Source organism: Armigeres subalbatus, chromosome 2 (assembly GCF_024139115.2).
Source record: "Armigeres subalbatus isolate Guangzhou_Male chromosome 2, GZ_Asu_2, whole genome shotgun sequence".
Lineage (NCBI taxonomy): Eukaryota > Metazoa > Arthropoda > Insecta > Diptera > Culicidae > Armigeres > Armigeres subalbatus.
The window spans coordinates 222,890,538-222,911,691 of NC_085140.1; the positions used below are offsets into that span (position 1 = coordinate 222,890,538).

At 39.0% G+C, this 21,154-nt stretch overlaps 1 protein-coding gene across 5 annotated transcripts in view; it reads right to left on the bottom strand.

Moving 5' to 3' along the window:
* LOC134211740 (scavenger receptor class B member 1) overlaps positions 1 to 21,154 on the bottom strand; it is a 152,212-nt gene that overhangs the window by 64,914 nt on the left and 66,144 nt on the right. The window contains exon 1 of one of the 5 annotated variants that reach the window (XM_062688911.1): positions 14,626 to 14,871. The exons of 3 other annotated variants lie outside the window; for them this stretch is intronic. The gene's annotated coding sequence lies outside the window, so the exon portion shown is untranslated. Of the gene's footprint in view, positions 1 to 295; positions 623 to 14,625; positions 14,872 to 21,154 lie in introns of those variants that run through there. One more of the 5 variants, XM_062688913.1, reaches the window with a different exon arrangement.

The window sequence follows — 21,154 nt, forward strand, 5'->3', positions numbered from 1 at the left end:
TAATAATTGTATGTATATGTGTCGTGATTATAAATTCTTGCAATAACACCACCCTAATATAATAGATATGAATCCACACTTTAATCAAGTTATAGTTTATTCGTGACCACACATTAAGCTTCTTTCTATATATATTTTATTAGTGGTTTGTGCGAAGAATGATTATGTGTGATGTATCAGAGGTAGTGTTCGATTTGCAGGACTACACACACGATATTTTATTGAAGATTGCCAATATGAATGTAATGCCAATAAGAAGAAGAAGAAGAAGTAGTTTTGAAGCAATTAAATTTACTTTTTAATATTAATATTTTTATATCGTCCTACTGGAGCTTCCCTGCTCTACTTTTCTCTAACTCATCGTTATTTTCATCACTTTGAAAACTCTCCCTGTTTTGAATTTCTTTACTCGTAGGAAAAAACTGTCCTTGATCAACACATGGTTTTAGATCCACACTACACTAAGTTTGTACGTTGCCGTGCAGTGCCAATAGTTTGAGAGAGAATAGAAGACATTGGTGCTAATATTGGGCGTATAGCTAGTCTGCGTGTTATAAAAAATAAACGTCGCCCTTTTCGTGATCATATAATATTTGTAAAAATGATTGTGGCTTTGCAAATGTGCGTTTTGATGGTACCCGGGGGACGTTTTTCAGCATCAGACTGAAGTCAATTGTGAGATACTGAAGATGGCCTTATTGTTGGGGTCAATATGTATGGTTACGGTGAGCTGCGGATAGAGTCAAAACGATTGTCGAAAAATCTCCAAAGCAAGCTGTCAAAAAGTATCCATCGCATCGAGAGAGTTTGTGAGCCTTTTGAGCGCAGCCGAGAGAGTACACGTGTAAATCAACTCATACTAATTGTAGTTTATTTCTAACAAAACACAACTATTTAGTGTCGTTTCAAACCTATCGAGGATTTTTTATACGTGGACAGCAAGTTTTAATTTTACGATCGGCACATTATTTTATGCAATGCATTAAATCAACGAAATCTTTAAAATTAATTTTGAAAAGATAAACATAATGATAATTCAATGCGAGAAAATCGTAGCGTGTACATTTAACACTGAGAGGAAATTTGCGGGTTTCAAGCAAAATATCTTGAAAATTAGAATCGATCGAGTCCGCAGCTCCCAGGTTACGGTCAGATAGAAGATGTATGTAGAATCGTGCTATTGCCGTACACCCAGGTTTTTGTGAAAGTTCGGGTTAACCGAGAAATTAATGAATTCCAACCGTGTAAAAAAAAACCTGGGTGTATTGCCAAAACCTTAGGAGATTCTTGGTCAATTAAGGGCTTTTATTAGCTGTTGAATCGAATGTTATTTTCTATAATGAACTGTCATCTACTTAATATTGAAGCGATCATCTAACACAGGATAATATAGAGTTAAGGAGGTAAAACTTTGACACCTGGTACAGGATTTACATCGGACTAGAAAACATATTAAGTCACAGCACATAAAAAAAGAATGTTTACTGTATGATCATAACTTTTAATGTTTCTTACCGCGTTTCAAATAATCCGATTTTGATAAATTTACGATATTTTGGGATGCAGAAAACATGGAATAGGATAAATAATTGTTATTGCGATTGATACTGCTCCATTTTTTATCCCATCTTTCTAGGATTCAAGATTAATATTTTTAAGATTTGGACAACTCATCTGATTCTAAACAGGATATTTTGGACTCGATTTTGGAGAGAACAATTTATTCCAAATACATGGTGCTGATGAAAGGACCAGGAGTCCGGTCAAAAGATCTTCTTCTTCTTATTGGCATTACATCCCCACACTGGTGCAGAGCCGTCTCGCAGGTTAGTGTTCATTAAGTACTTCCACAGTTATTAGCTGCGAGGTTTCTAAGCCAAGTTACCGTTTTTGCATTCGTATATCATGAGGCTAACCCGATGATATTTTTATGCCCAGGGAAATTGAGATAATTTCCAATCCGAAAATTCCCTAGACCGGCACCGGGAATCGAACCCAGCCACCCTCAGCATGGTCTTGCTTTGTAGCCACGCGTCTTACCGCACGGCTAAGGAGGACGAGAGATGAAAGATGTATTTTCAAGCTCGAAAATCGGGTGAGGAAATTCCATGATATATATATATATTTATATGTATATATATATATATATATATACAGTAGCCGTTCGATAACTGCAAAATGTTTACTTTTCAGTTAACGAATGCCGTTCGATAACTGCAACGCATTCTAGACGTCAAACGGTTGTCAATCGACGTCAGATGCAATAAAAGTGCATCCAAATGTACAGCGCAATGCAGCTGTCATTGAGTTTGACATCAGTTTGAAGTTTAGCGGTCCGATAACTGCAAAACTGTTGCAACTATCGAATTGCAGTTAAAAAGCATTGCAGTTAAATGACTTGCAGTTATCGAACGTCTACTGTATATATATTAGGGAGGCTCAAATTAGTATGGGAAAAACTTTTTTCAATTTTTTTGATGGGCCGCCCTTTTATTCGGTTCTATTTGATGCCTTGATGCTCTGGACAAAATTTCAGCCAAATCGGTCAACGTTTGGGCGGTGCTTAACTCGTTGGAAGTTTATATGCAAAAATGTATGCAGAAACATCCAAAACCAGTGAATTTCAGTTGGACGGCACAACTTACGATGAATAACTATGATACTCATTCAAATCTGGAAGAATTTAATACAGAATGTTATGCAGAAAACCGCGAGAAGATTAGAGTTTGCCCGGCTAAGTTATTAGCATTTCTCTGAAGTGGAGTTTGAGCAAATTTCGTTTCTTTTACCTTTGAAAAGAAATAAATTCACCCCTACAACACTTCAGTAAAATGCTAATATCTTTGTCTAATAAACTCTAATCTTCTCGCAGTTTTCAGCATAACATTCGGTATTAAATTCTACAAGAACTGTGAGTATCATGGTTCTTGATCGTAAATTGTGCCGTCCAACTGCAAATCACTGTTTTTGGATGTTTCTGCAGCCACCCTAATATATATATATATATATATATATATATATATATATATATATATATATATATATATATATATGTATATATGTATAATTTTTTTTATTGTAACTGTATGATTACATATGTACATTTAAAATAACCATCAGGGCACCCGATTGAAGCGATTTGGATAGGAAGAGTGGAATCGCCAACATCCTATTGTTAACATCTTGTGGATAAAGGGCGGGCTCTTCTCCTCATCTATTGGGCCAATCTGGGAAACGAGGGCAAGATTTTAATATTATGTGTACGAACTTTCTTCTGGAAGGAGATTCTCTATTCATCCCGTGGATTCGCATAAGTGACTTTGCTTATGGAACCACCCCACCGATTTTTGGCCCTTCATACAGGAGTCTGATGAAATACAAACAATAGCATAATCATGATCAAATCGTTTGTCAGATATGGCCAGTGCTATCGGCAGGTGCCTTGCTACGATAGATGGTAGTATCATCATCATCATCATCAAAAAACGTGATTTTCATTTTTGTTTATAATTGCATGAAACTAAATCTCACATTTGCTAAAAGTGAAAAGCTGGTATGTTTGACTGCAATTGCCATTTTCCGACGGTCTTTGTGACGCGTCTTGTGATTTAGCAAACCACAAACCATTTCCCGACGGTTTTGAGACGCGTCTTGTGATTTAGCAAACCACAAACCATTTTCCGACGGTCTTTGAGACACGTCCTGTGATTTAGCAAACCACAAACAATTTACCGACGGTCTTCCAGACACGTCTTGTGATTTAGCAAACCACAAACTATTTTCTGACGGTCTTCGAGGCGCGTCTTTTGATTTAGCAAACCACAAACCATTTTTCGACGGGCTTCGAGACGCGTCTTGCGATTTAGCAAACCACAAACTATCTACCGACGGTCTTCGAGACGCGTCTTGTGATTTAGCAAACCACAAATCATTTCCGACAGTCTTTGAGACGCGTCTTGTGGTTTAGCAAACCACAAACCATTTTCCGACGGTCTTCGAGACGCGTCTTGTGATTTAGCAAACCATAAACCATTTTCCAACAGTCTTCGAGTCGCGTCTTGTGATTTAGCAAACCATAAACCATTTTCCGACGGTATTCGAGACACGTATTGTGATTTAGCAAACCACACACCATTTTCCGACGTGTCGAGACGTGTCTTGTGAGACGTGTCTTGTGATTTAGCAAACCACAAACCATTTTTCGACGGTCTTCGGGACGCGTCTTGTGATTTAGCAAACCACAAACCATTTTTCGACGGTCTTCGAGACGCATCTTGTGAAACCACAAACCATTTTCCGACGGTATTCGAGACGCTTCTTGTGATTTAGCAAACCACAAACCTTTTTCCGACGGTCTTCCAGACGCGTCTTGTGATTTAGCAAACCACAAACCATTTACCGACGGTCTTCGAGACGCGTCTTGTGATTTAGCAAATCACAAACCATTTTCGGACGGTCTTCGAGACGCGTCTCGTTTTTTTGCAAACTAAAATATATCACTCGTCACAATTTAACCATTTGAATTAAACTCATCTTATGGAAGCAGCGACTGGATCCAAAAAAATTGTAACCGTTGGTCACAAAATGCAGCTTGTAGCTCCACTACAAGGGCCCTCCTTAGCCGTGCGGTAAGACGCGCGGCTACAAAGCAAAACCATGCTGAGGGTGGCTGGGTTCGATTCCCGGTGCCGGTCTAGGCAATTTTCGGATTGGAAATTGTCTCGACTTCCCTGGGTATAAAAGTATCATCGTGCTAGCCATGCAAAAATGGTAACCTGGCTTAGAATCCTCGCAGTTAATAACTGTGGAAGTGCTTAATGAACACTAAGCTGCGAGGCGGCTCTGTCCCAGTGTGGGGATGTACACGGAACCGCGAAACAACTCACCTTACGGTTCCTTTCACTCAAATCTGCCCTTGCATGGAAGAAGCCAAAAATAAGTAAAATGCGAAAAAATCCGGTGAGTACTTTGCCTTTACTCCCGTGTTGAATTTTCACCCACTATGAAGTTTCACCAACTCAAATTTATGTTATTTTCACTCACTCGAGACTATGATGAAAACAACTCAAATTTGGCTTCTTCCAAGGAGCAGAACACGTTGGGTCGATGCAGCTCCGTTTGTTTATAATATTATTCATGATAGGGGGTGAGAAAACTACCTAATATTTAGTTAAAAATTTGAACTTCGTACTCAAAAATGAGTTCTTTAAACTTTTTTTTAGGTTCTTTATTTTTTCTGTGTAATGCCAATAAGAAGAAGAAGAAGAAGAAGAAGAAGAAGCTCCACTACAAGCAAATATTCCTTGTTTTCATGTTAATCTTTCATGAGTTTTTTTCTGTTTGGAAGTCCGACCGATAAGTCCACTTCTCAAAAAAATGTGCATAAAAGTATCATCGTGTTAGCCTCATGATATACGAATACAAACATAGTAACCTGACTTAGAAACCTCGCAGTTAATAACTGTGGAAGTGCTTAATGAACACTAAGCTTCGAAGCGGCTCTGTCCCAGTCACAGTGGGAATTATTCGACAATAGTTACCCTTAATTGATTTTTTCAAATCGCAAACAAGTGCGAGGGATAAAATAAAGGTGTACTGACGTAAAAATGTCCAACGAATCGATTGGGCTAGGTTTCGTAGACCGCATAGAACCGCAAGGACCTGTTTAACCCTGATTCCCCTATGACAAATGAGTAGCACATAACAGTTTCATTATTTTTTCAAACAATAATATTCACATTCAACAAACAAATGCGTATCTTGTGTAAAAATGTGCAAGAAATCTTGTGGCACATGTAGTTTCTACCAACAGCAACATTCAGGCTCATTTAACTCCAATTCCCCTATACAATATTGCGATTCTTTATAGATTTAGCATTTTCTCAAATCGCAATTGGCTGCGTTATATGAACCAAAAGTATTCTTATATAGAAAAGTCCGATGAGTTGATTGCGCTATGTTTGTCTAACCTGAGGGCATGTAAAAAGCCGTTTTACCCCAATTCCCTGAGCGATATACAAAAAGTTTATATTTTTGGTATTTTTTTCAAATCGCAATTGGCTGTGGTACATGAAAGAGGGCTACTATCATATGAAAACGTCCGGTGAGTCGATTGGGCTAGGTTTCACTGACTGGAGGGCATGTAAAAAGCCGTTTTACCCCAATTCCCTGAACGATGTACAGAATGTTGATATTTTTGGCATTATTTTCAAATCGCAATTGGCTGCGGTATATGAACGAGGGCTATTATCATATTAAAACGTCCGATGAGTTGATTGAGCTAGGTTTCACTGATCAGAGGGCAAGTAAAAAGCCGTTTTACCTCAATTCCCTGAACGATGTACAAAATGTTTATATTTTTGGCTTTTTCTTAAATCGCAATTGGCTTTAGTATGTGAACGAAGGATTTTCTCATATAAAAAACGTCCGGCGAGTCGATTGCGCTAGGTTTCACTGACCAGTGGGCATGTAAAAGGCCGTTTTACCCCAATTCCCTGAACGATATACAGAATGTTGATATTTTTGGCATTTTTTTTCAAATCGCAATTGGCTGCGGTATATGAACGAGGGCTAATATCATATGAAAACTTCCGGTGAGTCGATTGGGCTAGGTTTCACTGACCGGAGGGCATGTAAAATGCGGTTTCACCCCGATTCCCTGAATGATGTACAGAATGTTGAAATGTTTAGCATTTTCTCAAATCGCAATTGGCTGCAGTATATTCTCATTTGGAAATGTCCAGTGAGTCGATTGCGCTAGGTTTTACTGACCGCACGCAGGGTGCCCGCACAAATTATGGGCATAATGAACCATTCAATTGTATGTGCCGCATTTTTAATCGTTGTGCAACTGAATTTGATTTTCATATCTCTCGCTCCAGCCTTCGGAAAAAGTTTTGTCGAATACTTGCCGCCCCCAAACCAATACACTCTAGTTAAATGTTAGTTAGTCAGGATATTTAGTATTAAGAATCTACAAATTGTAATATTTTTAAGTAAACATTGTATCTGTTGAAAAATGTAATTTCCGTGGATATGAAAAGAAGAGAAGGTTTTGCGCCCGTTTTAGGAAGGGATATGCTCTACTCAAGCGGGCTTTTCCCTGCTCCAAAATAAATAAATAAATAGACCGAAGGGCACGTAAGAGGCCGTTTTACCCCAATTCTCTGAACGACATACAAAATGTTTATATTTCTGGTATTTTCTCAAATCGCAATTAGCTGCGGTATATGGACGAAGGTTTTTCTCATAAACTCAAAAGAAAAACGTCCAGTGATTGCGCTAGGTTTCATCTACTGGAGTGCATAAAGATTCCAACTTAATTCTTAATTCCAATAATAAAACTTAATTCTACAAAATCATATTGCTACTGTTTTTATTGGTTTAAGTTTAACTTAAGGGTGTTTCGTGATATGTAGTTTATTTTGCAATTTTCACGGGAATTCTTTTGTTGATAAAACATTGGGGAACAAATGTGAGGTTATCTATATAATTGTAATTCACTTTTCTTAAATTTATACCGTAGTTGAGGATTATTCGACTGCTCTAAGCAGGAAATTTTCGTATCCGCCCAAGCTAGAGTATCCACCCAAGCTAGAGCGGACTTCATCATATCACTTGTCCACTGCTGAAGTTTTTTCTTGATAGATTAATTCGATTATTTTTGTACTTCTTGTGACACCGCTCGCCTGCCTGTTCATCTATGAAGTTCATAGTGTACGGCTATGGGATGAAAACGACTAGTAAATAAAAAGAACTGATTTGTTTAAATTAATTATTACCATTCGCTGTGAAATTTCTCCCAAATGTTTATATTTATGCAAGCATGGTGGCAGTTGGCGAGCAAAAGGGAACTCTTGTCGGATCAATAGCTCAAGCGTGTTATAAAGTACGTCTACTTTCAGATGATCGAGTTTCCTCGTCGATAAGGCCAGGCTACTTATCGATACACCGGACTTTTTCATATGATAATAGCCCTCCTTCATATACTGCTGCCAATTGCGATTTGAAAAATACAGTCAAACCTCCATGAGTCGATATTGAAGGGACCATCGACTCATGGAAATATCGAGATGAGGAATAGCAAATCTTTGGAAAGCCGTTTGAAGGGACCATCACAGTAACCCAAAAAATATTTTTTAATATGGCATAATTTGCTTCCATGAGTCGATATCGAGTCATAGAACATCGACTCATGGATGTTTGACTGTATCAACATTCTGTATGTCGTTCAGGGAATTGGGGTGAAACGGCTTTTTACATGCCCACCGGTCAGTGAAACCTAGCCCAATTGATTCACTGGACGTTTTCATATGAGAAGAGCCCTCGTTCATATACCTCAGCTAATTGCGATTTGAGAAAATGCTAAAAATATCAACATTCTGTATATCGTTCAGGGAATCGGGGTAAAACGGCTTTTTACATGCCCTCCGGTCAGTGTAACCTAGCCCAATCGAATCACTGGACGTTTTCATATGATAAAAACCTTCGTTTATATACTGCTGCCAATTGCGATTAAAAAAAAAATGCCAAAAATATCAACATTCTGTATATCGTTCAGGGAATTAGGGTAAAACGGCTTTTTACATGCCCTCCGGTCAGTGAAACCTAGCTCAATCGACTCACCGGACGTTTTATATATGAGATAATCCTTCGTTAACATACTGAAAACAATTGCGATTTGAGAAAAAGCCAAAAATATAAACATTTTGTATATCGTTCAGGGAATCGGGGTGAAACCGCATTTTACATGCCCTCCGGTCAGCGAAACCTAGCCCAATCGACTCACTGGACGTTTTTATATGAGAATAGTCCTTGTTCATATACCGCAGCCAATTGCGATTTGAAAAAAAATGCCAAAAATATCAACATTCTGTATATCGTTCAGGGAATTGAGGTAAAACGGCTTTTTACATGCCCTCCGGTCAGTGAAACCTAGCTCAATCGACTCACCGGACTTTTCATATGATATTAGCCCTCGTTCATATACCGCAGCCAATTGCGATTTGAAAAAAAATGTCAAAAATATAAACATTCTGAATATCGTTCAGGGAATTGGGGTAAAACGGCCTTTTACATGCCCACTGGTCAGTGAAACCTAGCGCAATAGACTCGCCGGACGTTTTTTATATGAGAAAATCCTTCGTTCACATACTAAAGCCAATTGCGATTTGAGAAAAAGCCAAAAATATAAACATTTTGTATATCGTTCAGGGAATTGGGGTAAAACGGCTTTTTACATGCCCTCAGGTTAGTAAAACATAGCGCAACTCATCGGACGTTTCTATATAAGAATACCTTTGGTTCATATAACGCAGCCAATTGCGATTTGAGAAAATGCTAAATCTATAAAGAATCGCAATATTGTATAGGGGAATTGGAGTTAAATGAGCCTGAATGTTGCTGTTGGTGGAAACTACATGTGCCACAAGATTTATTGCACATTTTTACACAAGATACGCATTTGTTTGTTGAATGTGAATAATATTGTTTGAAAAAAATAATGAAACAGTTATGTGTTACTCATTTGTCATAGGGGAATCAGGGTTAAACAGGTCCTTGCCGTTCTCTGCGGTCTACGAAACCTAGCGCAATCGATTCGTTGGACATTTTTACGTAAGTACACTTTTGATTTATCCCTCGCATTTGTTTGCGATTTGAAAAAATCAATTAAGGGTAACTATTGTCGAATAATTCCCACTGTGGCAGTGTGGGGATGTAATGTCAATAAGAAGAAGATTGATTCGTGGTTCGAATCTGCAGAAAATAGTGTTGGAATATCAGGTAGTTGTCGGGTTTTCCATTTTCATTAATTAAACAACACAAGCATTTCTCAGGGCCATTTTTTTATTTTTTGTCATTTCTTATTTTTTTTCTTTAACGTCTGTTTCCATCATCGTTAGTCACAAAACTGAGGACTTTGCCTCCAACGCTTGCTGAAGTACGCCGGCGGATCATTCTCTGCGCTCTTCGCTAAACCATCGTATTTTGCTCTCTCTCGAATTTCATCAACTCGAAGCTCAGAGAATGTTCGAGAACTAGCAAGGCTATATGTTTTTAGCTGACACTCTAATAAATTGTCAAACATATTTGAAATGTAACACCCTATATTTTCCAACTAATATTCTTCTAATATCACTGAATGAAATCATTTTATTATCGAATTAACTATTCTATTTCCTACATCCTTCTCCTCCTCTATTCTCAATGTTTTGAAAAAATGAAAACAATTAACAAGAGTACACTATGCATTCTGTATAATTTGTTTCATGAAGAAAAAGATTTTTAATCGTCATAAAAATAATATTATCTCAAGAATTAAAAAAAATCAAATAGAAGTTTTATGATAAACTTAAGTAGAACATCACTGAAACGAGAAAAATGATTTATATCACATAAAATAAAAATATATTTGAAACGATACTTACCAATAATCAGCATACAGTGATCGTTCGCTAATTTGTGCGTTTTGTCAAAAATAATGTTGTTTACTTTTTGCATTTTCAATTGGCCAAAAGACGACTTTTTATGGATTATATTATATTATGGATTATATGGATTAATTTCAAAATATTTCGAAAAATGTTATTATTCCTTACACAACGCTAACTTATCTTTATCACGTGATTATGATAATCACGATTTAATGTTATTTTGAATAAAACTTTCAAAAATCAACAACACAAAACAAGATTATATACAATATTACTTTTATAATGGTTGTTATAAATGTTTAACACATTTTCACGCGTCGTTTTTACAACTATTTTTACAAATCATCTTAGTTTACCATTTCTCACACTATACACAAGGCAACAGCTGATCTTGTTCAAGCCGTCAAGGATAGAACTTACCAGGCTCTAGAAAATCAATCTTGCATCTACTTGCATCTACTGATCTTGTTCATGCAGTCATGGGAAGAACTTACAAGGCTCTAGAAAATCAATCTTGCATCAAAACCAGAAAAATCCAACAATATTCTCAGTTCATTTAATTTTACACTTTTTAACTCTATACTTATGGCAACAACTGATCTTGTTCATGCAATCATGGGTAGAACTTACCAGGCTCTAGAAAATCAATCTTGCATCAAAACCAGAAAAATTCAAACAATACTTTCAGCTCATCTCTGTTTACACTTTCTAACTCTATACTTATGGCAACAGCTGATCTTGTTCATGCAGTCATGGGGAGAACTTACAAGGCTCTAGAAAATCAATCTTGCATCAAAACCAGAAAAATCCAACAATATTCTCAGTTCATTTAATTTTACACTTTTTAACTCTATACTTATGGCAACAACTGATCTTGTTCATGCAGTCATGGGTAGAACTTACCAGGCTCTAGAAAATCAATCTTGCATCAAAACCAGAAAAATTCCAACAATACTTTCAGCTCATCTCTGTTTACACTTTCTAACTCTATACTTATGGCAACAGCTGATCTTGTTCATGCAGTCATGGGTAGAACTTACAAAGCTCTAGAAAATCATCTTGCATATAAACCATAAAAAATCCAATAATAGTCTCAGTTCTACTACGTTTACACTTTTTATTCTATACACAATATCACATCTAATCTTTATCATTCAGTCATGGACAGATCCTATCAATCGTAGATAAAATTTGATGCTATAGGAATGCACAGGGATAAAACGTCCTCTCAGAGACGCACCAACTCACTCAGAGATTGGACTTTCTTCCATGTGATCCAACCGGATCAAACGTCCACTCTGAGACGCACCAACCCACTCGGAGGTTGGATTTCTTCATATCATTCACTATAATGTGCTCAAAAGCAACACCAGTCGGGAAAACGGGAAGTCGGGAAAACTGATCTTGTTCATGCAGTCATGGGAAGAACTTACCAGGCTCTGGAAAATCAATCTTGCATCAAAACCAGAAAAATCCAACAATATTCTCAGTTCATCTCAGTTTACACTTTCTAACTCTATACTTATGGCATCTACTGATCTTGTTCATGCAGTCATGGGTAGAACGTACCAGGCTCTAGAAAATCAACCTTGCATCAAAACCAGAAAAATCCAACAATATTCTCAGTTCATCTCAGTTTACTTTTTCTAACTCTATACTTATGGCATCTACTGATCTTGTTCATGCAGTCATGGGTAGAACTTAACAGGCTCTAGAAAATCAATCTTGCATCAAAACCAAAAAAATTCCAACAATACTTTCAGTTCATCTCTTTTTACACTTTCTAACTCTATACTTATGGCAACAGCTGTTCTTGTTCATGCAGTCATGGGTAGAACTTTCAAGGCTTTAGAAAATCATCTTGCATCTAAACCAGAAAAAAATCCAACAATATTCTCAGTTCATCTCAGTTTACACTTTCTAACTCTATACTTATGGCATCTACTGATCTTGTTCATGCAGTCATTGGTAGAACGTACCAGGCTCTAGAAAATCAACCTTGCATCAAAACCAGAAAAATCCAACAATATTCTCAGTTCATCTCAGTTTACACTTTCTATCTCTATACTTATGACATCTACTGTTCTTGTTCATGCAGTCATGGGTAGAACTTTCAAGGCTTTAGAAAATCATCTTGCATCTTAACCAGAAAAATATCCAACAATATTCTCAGTTCATCTCAGTTTACACTTTCTAACTCTATACTTATGGCATCTACTGATCTTGTTCATGCAGTCATGGGTAGAACTTAACAGGCTCTAGAAAATCAATCTTGCATCTAAACCAGAAAAAAATCCAATAATAATCTCAGTTCTACTACGTTTACACTTTTTATTCTATACACAATATCACATCTGATCTTTATCATTCAGTCATGGACAGATCCTATCAATCGTAGATAAAATTTGATGCTATAGGATACACCGGGATAAAACGTCCTCTCAGAGACGCACCAACCCACTCAGAGATTGGACTTTCTTTTGGATCCACCTGGATCAAACGTCTTCTCAGAGACGCACCAACTCACTCAGAGATTGGACTTTCTTCCATGTTATCCAACCGGATCAAACGTCCACACAGAGACGCACCAACCCACTCGGAGGTTGGATTTCTTCATATCATTCACTATAATGTGCTCAAAAGCAGCACCAGTCAGGAAAACCAGACTCTAGAAAATCAATCTTGCATCAAAACCAGAAAAATTCCAACAATATTCTCAGTTCATCGCGGCTTACACTTTCTAACTCTTTACTTATGGCATCTACATGCGAAGAAATTACAAGGCTCTAGAAAATCAATCTTTCATCTAAACCAGAAAAAAATCCAGTAATAATCTCAGTTCTACTACGTTTACACTTTTTATCCTATACACAATATCACATCTGATCTTTATCATTCAGTCATGGACAGATCATATCAATCGTAGATAAAATTTGATGCTATTGGATCCACCTGGATCAAACGTCTTCTCAGAGACGCACCAACTCACTCAGAGATTGGACTTTCTTCCATGTGATCCAGCCGGATCAAACGTCCACTCAGAGACGCACCAACCCACTCGGAGGTTGAATTTCTTCATATCATTCACTATAATGTGCTCAAAAGCAACACTAGTCGGGAAAACTATGCTCTAGAAAATCAATCTGGCATCAAAACCAGAAAAATTCCAGCTATTTTCTCAGTTCTCTCTCTCAGTTTCTCAGTTCACTTTTTATTCTATACACAATATAACTACTGATCTTTATCATTCAGTCATGGATAGATCCTATCAATCGTAGATAAAATTTGATGCTATAGGATACACCGGGATAAAACGTCCTCTCAGAGACGCAACAACCCACTCAGAGATTGGACTTTCTATTGGATCCACCTGGATCAAACGTCCACTCAGAAACGCACCAACCCACTCGGAGATTGGATTTATTCATATCATTTCTATAAAGTGCCCCTAAAACAACTATTGTCACAATCGGGGAAATGTCAATAATATTTTCAATTTATCTTAAGTTACACTTTTAAACACAATGCGGATGGCAACAGCTGATCTTGTTATCATGCAGTCATTGGTAGAACGTACCAGTCTCTAGAAGATCGATCTTGTATCAAATTAATTAAAAAAAAATCAGCAGTGTTCTGCACGTCTCATCGTTTACAGAGCTTATCATGCCCTAGAATATCAATCCTCCTACAGAACTTATCCCAATACACATCAAACATTAACAGTCTTCTACGCAGTTCATGGTTTACGTGTTTTAATTCTGAACTCCAGGCAATTGTAACTTTACTGGTAATAAAACTTAATTCTATTCAGAAATAATTATCTTTTCACTCAATAAATGCAAAAGAAAATTAAAAACTTTTCTAGCCCGCTGATTAAGCGTTCTCTCAGAAACGTAATGGCTCACTGAATAATGATTATCACTTTTCCTAAGTTATAATTCAGTTAATATTTAATGTTAAACTTTTTTTCACATAATTTTTATTGAATAAAAACCCATTTGATTCTCCCAATCAGTAGAAACGAATCACCGTTATTTTCACGCTGAAGGTGAAGATTCACCAAAAATATCTTCAACAGCCCTGTGCTACACAATCAACACATCTAGGAATCTACTGCCATTTTTTTATCAGCGCCAGCTCAAGGTCACTGCACGACCAAACCCGCAAACTAGAAGAGTAAAGAAAAACTTACGTGGATGCGTCGCAGCCGAATAATTTACACAGGAAAAACCATCACTATACAAACACACTGTATCACCACGGAACTTAAACACAAAATAGGAAGCGTACGAACATTACCGACTTGGCCATTGTCGGGTTTTCCATTTTCATTAATTAAACAACACAAGCATTTCTCAGGGCCATTTTTTTATTTTTTGTCATTTCTTTTTTTTTTCTTTAACGTCTGTTTCCATCATCGTTAGTCACAAAACTGAGGACTTTGCCTCCAACGCTTGCTGAAGTACGCCGGCGGATCATTCTCTGCGCTCTTCGCTAAACCATCGTATTTTGCTCTCTCTCGAATTTCATCAACTCGAAGCTCAGAGAATGTTCGAGAACTAGCAAGGCTATATGTTTTTAGCTGACACTCTAATAAATTGTCAAACATATTTGAAATGTAACACCCTATATTTTCCAACTAATATTCTTCTAATATCACTGAATGAAATCATTTTATTATCGAATTAACTATTCTATTTCCTACAGTAGTGTGCGACGCTTCGCTGTAGATCGAAGATGGATAGGCAGCAGGTGCCAGTTGGTTGTAGTTCCTCTTGGGTAGATTAACAAATATTGTTATGGACGTATCAGGAATTAGAAGTGCGCGACGTGTTAGTTCGTGTTAATTGTTGAAATATTGTTGGTGTAAATTATTTAACTTTTTGTGTCATTGTAGGTTAAAACTTAAATATACTAAAAACTAGAAGAAAAACTATTAAACTAAGTGGTGAACTTCTTATAATTCCGAAAAAATCACTTTAATAAAAAAATAAAAAAAAAAATAAAATAAATATTATCAGAGTTCGTATAATAGTACGGTTAGTAGAAAAACAGAAGGATAAGTTGTTTGTGTTGGGTACACCTTAACACTGATGCACCTTAACATTCACACCCCGCATCAGCGATTGTACCCATCTTTTTTTGCCATGGGCAATTCTGATTCTGCCCACAGGTTATGGGCTTCAGTTCGTAGAACGCGAAAAAAAAAATAGCGGATTCGGTCGAGAAAATAGCGAGAAAGTAGTCGGTTTCGGGCGGCGTATTTTTTTTTCGGCCATTGGTATACGGTGAACGTGTGTACGCGTGCTCTTGCGGAGGAAAGCAAGATGGCCGACAGTGCAAAAATTTCATTACCAAAGCTGAATGCCAACAATTGGTGCTCCTGGAAACAGCGAATGGAATGGCTGTTGGAGCGGGAAGGCTTGTTGGAGGTTATTAGCGAAGACCACTTAATGTGGTCTTCGTTATTAGTGAGCCTAAGCCGGATGACGACGAAATTACTGACGAGTGGAAAGTTTCCGACAGAAAAGCCCGGGCGAACATTGGGCTGTTTCTAGAGGAAAGCCAGTTTAAACTGGTGAAGAATGCGGACAGTGCAAAAGAAATGTGGCGTGCGCTGCGTGACCACCATGAAAAGGCGACAATGTCGATCATTGTGTATTTTCTCGGACAGTTGTGTAGTGCCAATATGTCGGAAGGGGAAGATATGGAAGTGCATTTGTCGAAAATGGAGGATCTTTTCGACAAGCTTGTGGCAGCCGGACAAACCATGGAAGAGCATTTGCAAATTGCGATGATCTTTCGCAGTGTACCACCGTCGTACCATACGTTGGTGCAAAGTTTACAAAGCAGGGCCGACGAAGATTGGACGGTGGCGTTGGTTAAAACGCGTTTACTCGATGAGTATCGGCACCGGCAGCATAGGTCTGACTCGCTCACTCAGGAAACAAGAGCGTTGAAATTGGATGCAGTGAGTGATAAGAAGAAGATCTGTTTTTATTGCAAGCAGCCCGGCCATTTCAAGGCTGAGTGCAGGAAGTGGTTGGCGAAGAGAAATGCTAGTGATTCGGGGAAGAAGTACGGTGGAAAGCCGGCTAGTGAGAGTCAAAAGGCAAAACAAGCCAAGGGAATGGGCGGTGCGGTCTGTTTTTTGGCGAGTGGCGACGGCTCTGAAGGCTGGCTACGAGCCATATGACAAGTGACACTGCGTTCTTTTCGGCGTTGCGTACCGATGTTGAGTCGACCGTCACACTCGCGGACGGCAATAAAACGAAAGCAAGTGAATCATTTGATTGAGAAACTGCATAAGTCCATTTTACACTATTTCTAGAAAACAACAAAAAACTTTTTTTTTTACGTAGAACTTACGTCTCTCTTTACTATACCGGGTGTCATTTCAAAATATTCAAATCGACCGCGTTACGCTGTGTTGAAAGATTTTAAACGTTAATAGCGTTTGTCTCAGTGGACGAATTTCTGCGGTAAGCTCCTCAATCGACAGATTTCAAGTATGCCTTCCATGTCCATGCTTGATAAGACCCGAAAAACTTGTTTCAATAGGCATGGAACTGTTTTCAATGAAAAACATTGAGATCAAGGGAACCTATAAATATGGGTACCGCATAATTCTTGCATCATTCCATTACCACGTTCTGATTGGTGCAGACACCAGCGAATGAGCAGCCGCTGGGTCTGCCGAGAAGCCATAAAATAGCGCAACGCGATTTTTTCCTTTCATTCTGACCGGGACAAGCGAAGCAACCGCATCATCGATTGAACAGCACTCACACCTTTTAGCAGGGAATGAAGTCTGCACCGACCGCTTTTTCGGCTCGACACCATCGAAGCCACCTTCATCAGCCGAAACCTAGCCAGTAGGTACAGCAGCAGTCCACCCTACAGACCCGACAAAGCAGCAATGCTGAGCAGATACCGACAGCAGCAGCAGAGTCGAGTCGAGACCGGCCGGCATCGGTGCTGAGCCGAGACAGGCTGAAGAAAAGCCACATGATGCAGCATGTATGTCCAAAAACAAACGGTTCTTCAGAGAGCCAATAATAGAGATCAATATCAATGCTTTCAATACCCTTCGGGATAGAAATTGTACTTGGGTGTCAAATCCAATATTCTAGAGATAAAATTTTATGCGTGATTTTCATAAATAGCGTCAAAATTAACAGCGGATAATTTTTCTGGTTTAATCGCCAAGTGGACGAAGGACTTCGCTTGACCATGCCTTTAAAGATTCATAGGATGTCCAAATCTCTCACATAATCTTATTTGGATAAAAAACACCGATAGCAGCTCAAACATAAATAAACTATCAATCGATTTTTCATCAAATGTTGGATTTTTTGGCATTGATAAAAAAATATGTAGATAAACATTGTTTGATACTGACCGCACACAAAGCGAACGTGACTGAATGATCGTCCCATGTTACCAATTCTAAATCTTATCACCCGAAATCCCATGTCCGGGTGTTTCCTTCCTTCTACTACTAACAATGTTGTCTCAGAAAAGAACACGTACTTCCCACCTGAACTGCAATTCCAAGCTCGCTTGCCCGGCTTATTGGCCTGTATCTAGCGAAAAGTCCCGTTAGGAAATAGACGCCAGCAGCGAGCAACAAACGTAAAAAAGAAGAAACCCTTCTCGAACGCGTTGATGATGATGACGCTTTGGCTGACAAAGAAGCGGGATACAAGACACTAGCTGATTGGCCCACCAATTGGGAAGCAGAGAAGATTCAAAATAAGGTATAAAAGAAAAGTGCATTCGCTCGCAGAGCATTCAGTCTTTTTTATATCATCACTAGAAATTCGCGGTTATTTGAAAAGATCGTTTTCTTACTTTTTGCACTTAGCCGAAGCAAACAGCCTTTTTCAAGGCTCTAAGAGTTAAAAATAATGTTCTCCTAGAAGGCTCTTCAGTGGAAGGGCTGAGGTACAGTCGACATCCCCTGCTGAGCCAACTGATGGTTTATTTCAGGCAGTCATTCAGTGGGAAGGTTGCCACTGTCGAGGCTAATATTTCGTGACCGGACAGATACTTCCTGATTTTTTTTATGATTCTTGTTCGAAGTAGATTTGATTTCTGTGTCGGTTTGATGAGAAGATTTTGCCAAGGAATGGTATGCACGCCGATTATTTATCCAAAATAGTTGATGTGAGAAATTTGGACATATTATGTATCTTAAAGGCTGTTAGAGTTTGGTTTAAACTGATCACCGTGTATTGGGTTAATTATAACAAACATATGAGTAGTCACATGAGAACGTGTAACCAAGAGTAAAATAAAATAACGTCATTCGTTTTCTATATCCAAGCTGAACACACGCTCTTTTTCTTCTCTCTGCTAAATATCACCGTTTTCAGGTTATGGGCCCAGCCCTAACCCCGCGAAAGTGCGCGTTTCGAACACGTTCAAACCAGTTTTGCGTCGGTTTGTAAGAATCGGAGAAGTCGCGAGTTACGATGGAGGTGGATAAGAAAATTTATCTTTTAGATGGATCAAACTACGCTAATTGGTCCTTTCGGATGGAGATTCATCTCGAGGAATTAGGCCTCTTGGAGTGCGTGCGCGGAGAAGCGGAAAATCTTCCGGAATTGCAGATTCACGTCGGCGACGATGCCGATACACAGGAGAGCAAGGAGGAGCTTCTAGCGGATCGCCTCAAGCAGGATATAAAATGTAAATCGGTGCTCGTCCGCAACATCGCCGACTCGCAGTTAGAATATATTAAGGGCAAGCGCACCCCAGCTGAGATTTGGACTACACTCGAGTCCACTTTCGCCCGAAAGGGAATCTCCGGACAGTTTTACCTGTTGAAGCGGCTTTCGGCGATGAAGTATAATGATGGAACATCAATGCAGGCGCACTTGCTTGCTTTCGACCGGATGGTTCGAGACCTGGATTCGGCCGGAATCAAGATGCACGAGCACTTGGTAGTGTTTCACCTTCTACAAACGATGCCAAGGTCATATGATCAGCTAGTCACCGTGCTGGAGACCCTGTCGACGGAACAATGTACGCTGGATTTTGTTAAGGCTCGCCTGTTGAGCGAAAGCATTAAGCGTGAAAACAACGAAGGCAGCTGTGGAAGCAATTCATCGACGGCATTCGCAGGTAAAAGTGAGAAAGCTAAGTTTAAATGCTTCGCCTGTGGCGAATTTGGACACAAGCGCGCCGACTGCCCCCGGCGGCGTGATCACGACGTTGCAAAGCAGGGAAGACTGAGGAAGAAGGTGAATAAGAAGGAGAAGGCGCACGTCAGCGAGTCGTCGGAAGTGACATTCATCAGCAGCTGCATCGTCGATGAAAAGCCTGCTGCTAGTAATAGTGGTTTCGAGTGGATACTGGACTCTGGCGCGTCGGATCATATGATCTGCTGCGATGAGTATTTGCGTGACGTGCACTGCCCTTCTACGCATAGTTGTCCCATGTTAGTTTTTGTGGATTTTGACTTTTCACCATAGAGCAGTCTATTTTTATGTATACTTTTAGAAAACTCTAACAGATTTCGAACTTTGTTCGGAAAATCATTGAAAACAACATCAAGTCTATTTGTCCCATTGCTTAATTTCTACGCATAATTGTCTCGCGGTGATTAAATTCATCATTATGGCGGATTCTGTTATTTTATGGAACAACACACATTGAAACAGCATTTTCTGTTTAGATCTTGCAATCTACGCCTGCAATTTGTACAATACTCATTCTAAGCGACATAATCACTTCAACCACGTGGCAGGTTCAATTCCATAGATAAAGCATGTGGAGACATATGTCAATCGCAGTAGTCATTCACGAAATCATGCATTGAACGGGGCTGATATGCGTAGAAACCATAAAACAAGTGCTCTATTTCTCTGCATAACTGTCCCGCCAATCTATTTTCAATATCGTTGTGGCAAATTCTATTTGTGAGTAAAAAATAAGAATGATTTCAATAAAATAAAGTCTTCTGAATGGCTCTGTGATGTAATAATCTTATATTTCATTATGGTTAAACGCCAGCAATGAAAATTAGTGTTTAATTTCAAATGCCATTTTCTCATTTGTCGTTTTTTGAATTTGGTACAAGCATGCGTAGAACGGCAGTGCAGCTATTGGACAGTGCAGTGATGATAAAGATCGCATCGGGCCAGGTTCTCCGAAGTCACCACAGGGGAAAAGTGGACATGGTAGCCCACATCGGGCAGCGAGAGCTTAAGTGTGTAGTGGAAAATGTACTGTTTGTGCCCGGCTTGAACTATAATTTATTCTCGATCCGCCGGTGCGGCGAGCTTGGTATGGAAGTAGTGTTTACCAAAAAACTCTGCCGTGATTAAACAAAACAAAGAAGTAGTGTGCACCGGTCGCCGTACCGATAGACTGTATGTGCTGAATGTGGACGTGAAGAGAGTCGTGGGTTCGGAGAGCCTGGCAACAGTGCGTGAAATGGACGATGTGCAATTATGGCACCGAAGATATGGCCACATCGGAAAAAGTGGGCTGATAAAACTGATTGGTGGTGACATGGTGCGTGGCCTATCGCTGAAGAAGAATGAAGTGCTTAATATGAAAATATGCGGCCCGTGTTTGGAGGGGAAGCAGACTAGGAAGCCGTTTCAAGATACGCCGCTACCACGGAGTTCGCTAGAGTTGATTCACTGCGACGTATGTGGTGCGATGAAGCCAGCCGCTTGGAGTGGTAAGCGATATCTAGTGACATTTAC